Source organism: Babylonia areolata, chromosome 22 (genome assembly GCF_041734735.1).
Source record: "Babylonia areolata isolate BAREFJ2019XMU chromosome 22, ASM4173473v1, whole genome shotgun sequence".
In the NCBI taxonomy this organism is placed as follows: domain Eukaryota; kingdom Metazoa; phylum Mollusca; class Gastropoda; order Neogastropoda; family Buccinidae; genus Babylonia; species Babylonia areolata.
In genome coordinates, this window is record NC_134897.1 from 18,461,120 (window position 1) to 18,471,119 (window position 10,000).

At 37.7% G+C, this 10,000-nt stretch overlaps 1 protein-coding gene across 2 annotated transcripts in view; it reads right to left on the bottom strand.

The window, feature by feature from the left end:
• LOC143297292 (uncharacterized) overlaps nucleotides 1–10,000 on the bottom strand; it is a 75,029-nt gene that overhangs the window by 35,153 nt on the left and 29,876 nt on the right. Inside the window, exon 1 of one of the 2 annotated variants that reach the window (XM_076609562.1) lies at nucleotides 6,866–6,975. The exons of the other annotated variant lie outside the window; for it this stretch is intronic. The gene's annotated coding sequence lies outside the window, so the exon portion shown is untranslated. Of the gene's footprint in view, nucleotides 1–6,865; nucleotides 6,976–10,000 lie in introns of those variants that run through there. 2 annotated transcript variants of the gene reach the window in all.

The following is a 10,000-nucleotide window of genomic DNA, read 5'->3' on the forward strand; positions in this document are numbered from 1 at the left end:
TTTCTTTTTTTAAATTAAAAAAAAAAATTCTTTGGGACACAGCAGATGTTGCGCAGCGTATATAGATCATTCCGCACACTTCGACACCTCCTTGACATTGAACAGCGCGTAAAGCTGTCCAGTTACACGCTACGCTGCATATCACTGAATAAAATAATAAGTTCCAACACAGTTTTGTTGTGGCTGTTGTTGTTTGTTTTTTGTTGTTGTTGCTCTCTCTCTCTCTCTCTCTGTGTGTGTGTGTGTGTGTGTGTGTGTATGTGTGTGTGCGTGTGTGAGTGTGTTTGCCGAAATGAATGAATGCATTGTTTGTCAAATATAAAAACAAAAAAACAACAACAAAACACACACACACACACACACACACACACACACACACACACACACCTTGTAATGAATGAATACACGATAACATGATGAAAAGAATTGATGGAGGGTGTATGTTATGATCTGTGCAGTGTTAAAACACATCTTGTGATGAATGAACGAACACACGATAACATGATGAAAAGAAAAAAAAAAAAGAAAAAAAAAAGAAAAAAAGATGGAGGGTATATTATGCTATGACCTGTGCAATGTTAGTGACACTCTCATTATTTGTTTTCCTCCTGTGGTGCAACGTGTATGGATTTGTCCGAACGCTACTACAGTGACACCTTCTGGAGAAGCTGAAACTGAAAGTGAAACAAGTCTCCAGCCGAGGGAGAGAGGGAAGAGAGAGGGAGGGAGAGAGGGGGAACTGGTGAGGCGGTGTGTGGTGCAGTGTGTGTACATCAGCCCGGTGTGAAGTGAGGTACAGTCCCAGACACAGTGTCACCGACTGCTGGGAGATGTATAGGAGACGTGCACACACCACACCCCAACACACCAGTCACTACTGCCCCCCCCCCCCACCCCCCCCAGCCCGCTCATCAATAATTCAGCACCGCTGTTGCCTTCTGTTTCGTCAAGTCACCGCTCACAATAATTCTGCCGCAGCTCAGCTCTCCTTGCGAAACCAACGAGATTCCATGTTGTTGTTCAACTAGAGATGAGAAAAAAACAACAAAAAAAACAACAAAAACGAAGAAGAAACACACACTCACAAAAAACAACAACAGTATCAGTATCAGTAGCTCAAGGAGGCGTCACTGCGTTCGGTCAAATCCATATACGCTACACCACATCTGCCAAGCAGATGCAACAACAAACAAAAACAAAACAAAAAACGCCATGGACTTGTTTTAACTTTTTATAAATATATATATATATATATATACTAAAAAAAATCAGAAGAGTTGATATTGCGTGCGACTGTACGTTTAGTGTGTATGCCTGCGTGCGTTCTAGCGCGCGCACATGTGTGTGTGTGTGTGTGTGTGTGTGTGTGTGTGTGTGTGTGTGTGAAATTCACAGAATCAGTATCATTAGTTTTTTAACTTTTTTTTTTTACTCTGTAGGTTGGATTCACACACACACACACACACACACACACACACACACAAAGTAATTGTGTGCGAGACCCTAACTTTCAAGAAGAGATCCCTTCAGAACTGCAACACTAACAAGACCACCAATCACAGGCCACATCAAACATCTCTGGAGCTGAGTGGAGTGGCACAAAGATTTGGATTCATTCACTCGAAAAGATGCACAGCATCAACCACACTTTTTTTTCTCCCCCCCCCCCCGCCCCCCCTTACACTTTCACATATAGTTCAGTGTTAAAAATAAAATCGATTGCGGTCTCAACCGGGTTCGTATTCTCATTTTGTTGGGCAAGCAAGCGCGGGGATCGCTGTTGAAGGGTGGTAGTGAATGCTGCTTCATTCATAAATATTATGAAGTGTGTACAGCGCACGCTAACAACTCTCCGACACATAAAACGTTTGCCCCAACAGAGACTATGACCAAGTTGGTTAGTTAATCAAGATATGCAATAAATTCACTGAGCTGTTCTTTTTTGTTGATTTTATTATTTCATTATATTTATCAATATTTTAATCAATCTTGGTCGTTTTGTTTCTTATTCGTGTTTTTTTTTTTTTTGTTTCAATCAGTTAATTCAAATATTTTACCATATATTCATTCATCAGCTGTTTATAATTGTATTTGTTTTTCCAGATCTTTTATATCATTTTTTTCCCTTAAAAACACAACCAACGGCAAAGAAGTGCTGTTGAAGCAAAACTGACACGAGCAAAAAAATTAACCCCATGAAATAAATTAACTATACTTTTCGATACATAGAGTATGTTGAATCACTGTAAAGGTATGCTGCAAAAAACTTTAACTCCATGAAATGAATTTACTGTACTATACGATAAATTGTATATTTGTTGAATCACTGTAAGGTTCAACTGGAAAAAAAAGAAGAAATAAATAAATATCCCCATGAAATGATTTTACTGTCAAAACGATAAATTGAATATGTTGAATCAATAAGATTTTATTGCTCAAAAACAAACAACCCCCCCAAAAAACAACAACAACAACAAACAAACAAAAAAAAAGACAACAAAACCAAACAAAAAAAACAACAAAAAAAATAAATAAAAGAAAAGAAAAACAAATAAATAAATAAATAACTAAATAAATTTACTGTACTATACAATAAATAGAATATTTTGAATCATTCACTCTAAGGTTCTACTGGGGAAAAAAAGGTTTAACCCTATTAAACGAATTGACTGTACTATACGATAAATAGAATATGTTGAGATCATTCACTGTAAGGATCTACTGCGAAAAAGTTTAACCCCAAGAAATGAATTTTACCGTACTATTATAAAGCCCCACACGCACGTGGCACACTGACCCACACGGAATCAAGAGCACGGGGAATCAGAAGCGACCACACGTGCATCCGATCAACAGGCCTACACACCACACACTTTTATCAAGCAGATACTGATACACACAGGGTTCACCTACACTTGACTCTCTCCAACACCTTGCTATTCAGTTAAGTTGTACCTAGGTGTACGTAACATTTTAGTTTTGCACCGTGCAGTTTCAGACAGCGCGCGCTGTTATGAAATCTGCTCTGACCAGTCCGAATTTCACGCTGTGCGTGAGGGAATTTTTCGTCAACATTATTATTGGTCATTATCGTACTTTTTAATGCTGTGTCTTACTGCAGGTATTTGCTTAAAAAAAAACAACAACAACAAAAAAACAAACAATAAACATTCAAAATGCTGCTGTGCCGTTAACGCAATACCACGAGTTGTATTTGCATGCATTCATGCATGCTTGTGTGTGTGTGTGTGTGTGTGTGTGTGTGTGTGTGTGTGTGTGTGTGTGTGTGAAAGAGAGAATTTGTGATAACAGCTGTCATAAAAAAAAGCATTGATTTACTAATTAAATGATTTATTTGTCAGTTTTTCCTTTCGGAGCTTTCCTCATGCAGCAGCTGCAATACGCAGAGGATTATTTATCGATACAGAAGTGAGTGATTATTTTATTGGTTTAGCTACCTATGTAATACATGTGTTAAATAACATACAATTTGTTATCTATACATTAGCTCGTGACTCGCAATGCTAATAATAATATCCTAATAATGATAAAACTAATAATACCACCAACAAGAAAATAACAAGAACAAAACAATAACAATGATGATAAGAAGAAGAAGCAGAAGAAGAATTATTCATAATAATTATTAAAAATTTTTTTATACTACTACTACTACTACTACTAATTCATAAAGTGCTTTCAACCAGCTCAAAGCGTTTCGCAATAATACAGCTCAAACCTTCCTTAATGATAATCATAAAGTCCGCCGCAAACCACAACACACACACACACACACACACACACACACACACACACACACACACTCGCGTTCACGCATGGAAGAAATAAATGTGGAATTATTGAACAAAACCAGAATAACAGAGTACCTTAACTGTGTAGAAAATGTTTATAAATTTCTACAATATTTTGTTCGGCCTGTTTACCTTACTTTCCTTTACCTATTCATTATCTACCCATTCTAAAATTCCAAAAGCTTCTTATGACAGTGTGTGTACATTTAAACTTTTATAAAAGAAATATCATTATCTTTTCTTTTTTTCTTTTTTTTTGTTTACATTTTTTATAACAAATGGAATTTTAGGAAACCAATTTCCATTAACATGATAATGTTTTGTGAGACGCTTGTTTCTCCGGCGAGCCAGATTTTTCAAAATTTTAATTTTTAAATGTTTTATATATATATATATATATATATATATATATATATATATATATATATTTATTTATTTATTTTTTTATTTTATTTTATTTTTTAAAGAAAGTCACGTTCCGCCCACATGTTCGCACAAAAATCCAAGTGTCAAAACAGAAGTGGTATTAACCTTCTGGCTGCTAACTTAAATCTTGGAGAATAACCATACCAATCGACTGCTAATAAATACCAAGCATGGTTTAGATACCAACAATTTGCTCATAACTTGAATTTCACTCAGAGAAATCTGTTACATAAAGAGTAATACAATACAATACAATACAATACAATACAGTGGCTTCAGTTTCTGGGCGGTGTAAACGCAGCGTACTGATCCATCCATATACACTACACATCTGCTGTATGAAAATGTATGGGGAAAATAAACAAAAATAGGAGCAGATGCCTGAATTCTCCAAAAAACTACCGCGATGAACAGGCCCTCAGACCCTGCCCCAGGCTTGTGTAAAGCACTGACATAAAATAAATAAACAAAAATACACGAACAAGTACACACACTGAAACATAATAAAGTGAAAGGTATGTAATCAACACTGAGTAAATACACTGAATATTGAGCAAATACATTAAAACATAAACATACATTAAATCATATTATGATAAAGCGACAGAAACGTAACTGACAGTGGCTCCTTTTTTAATGAAAGATACGAAATGAACAAGTATGATCATTATGTAAAAATTCCTCCAAGTAAGACAAAGACACAAGACTTTCAGTCCGTGGCTGCAAAGGATATTCAATCAGCCTTCATACAAGGAAGAAAAAGAACCACCCAACAGCAACTAGAAAACCCATCTATCTGTTTGTTGTTTAACATGTACATATCTTTGCCTCATTTTCGAATTATATACACATCAAACATACAGTAAACACACACACACACACATACACACACACACAAACAAAAACAAAACAACAACAAAACACAAAGAATGGTGTTTATGTGAAAGGGGATGCTGGTAGCGTTATTTATGTCATCAAGCAAAAATGGAATGTTAAAGCACGGAAACTGATTTGTTTTTTTTTGTGATGTCATTTACTGGCGCCACGGCTCTCGATGCCTTCCTGTCATCCGCCCCTGTGCATCAATTCATTAGTCCCACGGGGTGATTCACTCTTTCCTATTGCTGTCATGTGTGTACTATGTGGAAAACAGTAAATCAAACATATAAACAAACAGACAAATAAGCGAATGAGCGAGCGAATGATTACATAAACACACTGAGATGTGTAGTAAGCATCAGGTGAAATATTCTGTCAAAAAAACAACAACAAAAAAACAAACAAAAAATCCGCTCTCTGGAGAAAAGAAGCGAGATGTGGTGGTAGAATAGGCAAGCGGAATAAATGGCTTGGGTTCTCAGCAATGAATCATACACACATAAGCCGCTGTCTGTAAAACGATACATCTACTCCTTGCAAAGCAATCGGGCTCGGACAAAAAAATCTTGTCGGCAAATTTTCTGATGAGATGCGGTGAGTTCTGAGATCCCCCCCCCCCCTTCCCCTCTCATTGTAAGAAGTTTTAGGAAGAGCAAGAAATTAAAGGATGGCAATACAACAAAAACATGAGTTTGAAACTATGTGCATATTGTCTGTATATATATATATATATATATATATATATATATATATATATCTGTGTGTGTGTGTGTGTGTGTGTGTGTGAGAGAGAGAGAGAGAGAGAAAGAGACAGAGAGAGAGAGAGAGAAGAGACAGAGAGATAAAGAGAGAGAAAGAGTCCAATCGAATAATCACCTTGTAATATAAGTTAAAAACAAACAAACACACAAGCAACAACTGAACAAACTTTGTCTCTTAGAAGAAACACACCGGCAGGACACTGCAAAGACACACATTGTCACCTTGATTTTTATCCGTGTTAAACACACCAGAATACAAGGTAGAAGGCAAAAAAGAATACAAATGAAAAATAGAACCATAAAAAAAGACGAAACCAAGAATGAACATAAAAGAAAGAAAGAAAAACAAAGAAACAACAGCAACAACAAAAACTATCCCGAAGAAAAAAAAGAAGAAACAACAACAACAGAAACAAAAGAAAAACAAAACAAAAAAAGTAAGTAAAACCAGGGGTTATCAACAGCATTTTGTAAATGAACATAATCATGTGCAAAACAGTTTACAAAACGCAGAAACAAAATCTCAAACATACTCAATGCACACAGACTAGTACACAAGTGCCGATCGTACACATCAAAAACGACAACACACAAACACGACGATGACAAACAAAACAATCAACAACTCCCCCCTCCGCCCCCCACCCCCGACCCCTCAACTCCCACCCCACACCCCAGCACACAAACACACACACACACACACAGAGGAAAACCAACCTCAGAGTTAAGGTCCTCTTGCTCCCCAAGCGAGTGGCTCGCTTCTGACATAACCAAACACATGACAAGCATCTTTCGCGTAGGGAAATAACACACAAAACACACACACACACACACGCTCACACGCACACTCCACACCACCTGCCTCAACAAAAGCAAAGCGCATGCATTATTCATAACAGCCCAACAACTTGAACATAAAAGCTGAAGGGGCTTGAAGAAAAAAAGAAGTGAAAGACAACAAAACCAACTTTTGCCAAAGCAACTTACCGGCTTGCAGCCATCGCAGCTAAGCACGCGCACACCTCCCTCTCCTGGCAGCGGCAGTGACAGTGACTTGCACGAGCACGTCGCCCCTAACAAAAGACGACGTTTCCGACCAATACCCCTAGAGGGTGTGATGGGGGGTGGGGGTGGGGGAGGGAAGGGCGGGAGTGAGGGAGGGAAGCTGGCCACCTCTGCGTCACGCGTGTCCGAGCTTGGGGTACCGCCCGAACGGGTGTCCGTCAGTTTGCCCACTGTTGGCCCAACTGATTGTAAACTTGAAACGAAAGCTTTGGGCTTATTTGGCTTGTCAATAACTCCTTCGTCCGCTCCTCAGGCCCCGCCCCGTCAACCCGGCTCATCAATATTCATCAGCCACGGCGACAGCTAGCGACAGAGCGCGACAAACGCCAGCAGGGCTGTGATTGGTTCGGGGCGTGGCCTCGCTTCCTTGTTAGTGGGAGGAGACGACGCGCCGGGGGGCAGTCTCTTTTCCCGCGAGCCGGGTGAATACGCACAACGAAACGGCGCACGCACCGCAAACCGTGAGCACGGCGCACGCGCGAAGCTGGCGGACTGAAGGCTCGGTGTTTTTCTTCAGCTCGAGCGTGAAAAATTCAATTTTTGCTTCAAAATGAAGCCAACTGATCAAATGCGAACTCTATTTGTGTTGTGTTTCGTGAGTAGAATGTGTGTGATTTGCCACTGTTGTCCCGCGTGTTTCTTAAGCTGACAAAGGGTAAATACTGAGCTGCACTGTCATTTCTGTCGTTTTCCCCGCCATTGTCTTCAGGTTTTTAAAAAAGGTTCCTTGTCTTGTTTTGTAAACTGAAATATATGCATGTTTTCTGATATATTATGTCAGATTTGTACACGTTTTTTTTTTCTTTCTTAAACGAAATAATATTATGTCAGATTTGTACACGGTTTTTTTTTTCTTTTCTTTTTTTCTGAAACGAAGAATTTCTCACACAGAGAAATCTGATGTGATAAAAAGAAATACAAATACAAATAAGATTTGCTCGTTTCGAACGCAGTGATATGTCGAGATTTTGGCGTGGTCAGTAAAGCGTCCAGTAATTTTTAAAAATCGATTATCAATCATTTCCATCACTTTTGTCCTTTTATCGAAGCTCACCCGATAAAAGATGATCGTCAGTACCTATCAAGTACTTATTTTCTTAAACTGTTTTCCTTTTTTCTGTCCTTTCTTTTCTCTTTTTCCGACTGAAAAAAAAAAGAAAAAAAAAAGAGATTATGAAAACGCGGCAAGTGTTGACTTACTAACGTGAACAGGGTAAATATATCTCGGCCAGTTGCAGAAATTAATAAACGTGTTTTAGGCTCTCATCTATTTCTTTATTTATCGATTTATTTATTTCATTCCATTTTATTTTTATTTTGTTGATATTCATTTCTCCTGAATATTTCACTCTCTATCTGCATGTGCGTGCACATGTGCGCGCGCGCGCGCGCGCGCGTGTGTGTGTGTGCATTGGGTTGTTCTAAAAAAAAATCCGTGACAAACATATAATTGAGCGAGAGTTATTAAAATGAGGAGAGGGACAAAGAGATATTAGGATAGATCGATGAGAGAGAAAGAGAGAGAGAGAGAGACAGACAGACAGACAGACAGACAGACAGAGAGGTCAAAAGAAACATTACAGACGTAATCACTGAGTGGTTTAGCTGACTATATATTTTGTGATAAAGTTTGTGAAAGACATTGAAAGTGCATAATTCAGCAGGGTGGCTTTTTAACATTAAAAAAAACCCAGAAAGAAGCGAAAAAATCAATGGGTTTTTTTGTTTTTGTTTTTAATCTTAAAAGAAAAAGATGTTAAAGGCAAGGCTTAATTAAATATGGATCTGATGAATACGTCAATCCAACTTCTGTCTTTTCCGGTTGGAGCGCACGCGCCAGCGCGTGTGTGTGTGTGCGTGTCCGCGCCTGTGTGCGTATGTTTTTTTTTTGTTTGTTTTGTTTTGTTGTTGTTATTGCTGTTTTTTTCACCGAATCTCGACAGCCCGTCCACCCCGTAAGCTATATGTCCTTCCATAAGCTACGTATGGTGATAATTCTTGGCAAATGGTTGCAACAGCTGAGCTACATTAGTGATGAAAATTTCTAATTGTGCTGACAACCATTGACCACATGACCCGTGCCTGTCATTGTTGATCTTTCAACTTCATTCCTCCCTGCATGTTTTGCTTTTTTTTGTTTTTTGTTGTTGTTGTTTTTTTAACGACTTTTAATTCACTTGTTTGTAGTTGATGTCCTTTAACTTCTGTCTGACTTTGCGATATATATTCTATTTAAACTTTTGTGTCATTATTATTATTATTTATTCTATTTTATTCTATTTCATTTTATTTTACTTTACGTTTTATTATTGTTATTATTCTTTACTCCTTTTTCATTTATTAATTGAGCTAGTGGTTATACACTTAGATCTCTCTCTCTCTCTTCGTGTTTTTGTTTTTTGTGGGGTTTTTTTGTTTGTTTTTTAAATACGCGCGCGTGTATATGTGTAATAACGTCGCAGTTGGTGTAGAAATGTATGTATCTAGCTTTAAAAATTTTTTTTTTACCTTCTCCACATATACATACATATACCTATGTACAAGTACATATTTCCCCCCAGTCAAAGCCGATTCAAGGCATTGGGACGAAACAAAAAGCCACAGTACCACCGCGGCACCCTTAGTTACAACTCTGTGTATTGAATGGACAGTCAGGGCAAGAAAGCAGGGCAGTGACGTTAAAATCAACAAAAGAAAAAGTTAAGGCCTGTGAAATCATATATATCATATCGGTAAAAATAAATAAATAAATAAAGAAGAAGAAGAAGCAGAAGAAGAAGCAGATGAAGAAAAAAAAAGAAGAAAAAGAAGAAAAGAGCAAAAAAAAAAAAAAAAGGGAGAGAAAAAAACCCCGCGGAGGGAAACAGACTGGGTGGTGGTGGGGTGACGTAGAGGATGGTCAGGTTTGACGCGCTTCAAAAACAAAAATAAATCATAAAACATAGAAAGAACAAATAAAAAAAATAAAAAATAAATACATACACGAATAAATGAATGAATAAATAAATAGATAAATGAAATTAAATCTTTCAAAACAACAGCAACAACACAACAACA